The sequence below is a fragment of the Chiloscyllium plagiosum genome, unplaced genomic scaffold, assembly GCF_004010195.1.
Source record: "Chiloscyllium plagiosum isolate BGI_BamShark_2017 unplaced genomic scaffold, ASM401019v2 scaf_41597, whole genome shotgun sequence".
NCBI classification, from domain to species: domain Eukaryota; kingdom Metazoa; phylum Chordata; class Chondrichthyes; order Orectolobiformes; family Hemiscylliidae; genus Chiloscyllium; species Chiloscyllium plagiosum.
Window position 1 is genome coordinate 1 of NW_025160466.1, and position 1,536 is coordinate 1,536.

The window sequence follows — 1,536 nt, forward strand, 5'->3', positions numbered from 1 at the left end:
AATAACTCCCGAGCTTGTTCATCAAACTGCCCGCCTCTAATACTACCCCCGCCCAAGAGGGATTCACGTTGTTCCATCTCGAGATTCATTCGTTCAACCTGCCCATAGGGAACATCCCTCTTAGTAAGGGCGGTTTCGATCAGTCGTTGAGTTAATCCCCGGATGCAGGGGATAACGCAACACCCAAGGGCAGTGAGTACCCCTGCCACCACTATACATGAGACAAGAAAGGGAACGACTACCCCCGTCCATTTACCAAACCAAGCTTCCAACCAGAGTCGATACCCGAGTTTTCGGCCAGTTCGTCCGCCAATGTGGTGAGTCCATCCAGGGCGCAGGTGATGGACCCATCAGGGGCTGTGTTGTTGGGGATGAAAGTGCAGCACTGAGTGCCTATCATGACACAAACACCCCCCTTCTCTGCCAACATCATGTCGAAGGCCAACCTTTTTTCACACGTCATCCGACTAGTGGCGTCCAGTTGTTCTGGTCTTCCTTTCACTGCATCCCGGGTATAATTAATGAACCTCTGCTGATTGTAGTAAATATAATTAATCCAATCCACGTTCTTATTGATAGTCACCCACCAGAACAGTGGCGACTCAAAACCCGCCGCTATCTGGTTCCTAGCCTTGTACTCGTCAGGAACACCCCTGGAGACCCCTATGGCATCTAAATATATGTTATCATCGAAAGAGGTCTCCAAAGCTCTCTCAGTTCTTCCACTGGAACGGGGTTGCTCTTGTTTTTCGAATGCCAGGGTGAATGGGATGGCCAATTGAACGATTGCACAAGAGCCCGTCCATTTTCGGGGCAGGGTCTGTCGCAGAACCCTCCCACCACAGTACCACCAGAGGTCTGCTCTAGGCACATGAATGTGGGAGTAATTCCCGCCCCCTGTAGTTTCATTGACCAGCCGAATTGATCCGCTGCACTTGTCAAATGTCCCCACATCGTTGTCCCACTGTAGTCCCGTCCGAGAGACGCAGGCCTGGTGCGTACCCGTTACCCCCGAGAATGATGGCGGGCGGGGCGTCCCCTCAGACTTAACGGGGGGAAACTTCAAAGTCAAGGGTCGACAAGTGGAGTCGTTCCAGGCCTCTCGGTCCTGGAACAGCCTTATCATGCAGTCCAAGGCTCGTGGGTGTTTCTCCCATCCCAGCGGGAACGGGACCACCTGAGGGTTAGGGCGGGCACCCGTGCATGCGTAGCAATCACTCTTTTTCAGCTCCTCACAGTATATTTGACCCATTCCATCCAGGCATTCGCCTCCCCGTATCCCGTTTCTATTTCAAAGGTCTTTTCCAAATCCGTCACCTCAATTATTCTAATCTTTCCCTGCTCATCGGTGGCGGATGAGCCCCCAGACTCAGCTTCAATGACCGTGATAGACGTGCAGCACAGCTGCACCCCCTCATGTCCTGCCTGGCCCCCAACTCTAATACCCAGTATCGTTCCATTCAGGCTCGCCCCGTTGTTTCCCAAGTTCTTTATGGTCAGATAAGCGGATTGCACTGATTCTGCCCACAATCCTGT

The 1,536-nt window shown here is 52.7% G+C and overlaps 1 pseudogene; it reads right to left on the bottom strand.

Annotated features, from left to right (window-relative positions):
* Nucleotides 1-6: 6 nt before the first annotated feature.
* On the bottom strand, nucleotides 7-1,488 carry LOC122545163 (annotated as a pseudogene).
* Nucleotides 1,489-1,536: the final 48 nt, after the last annotated feature.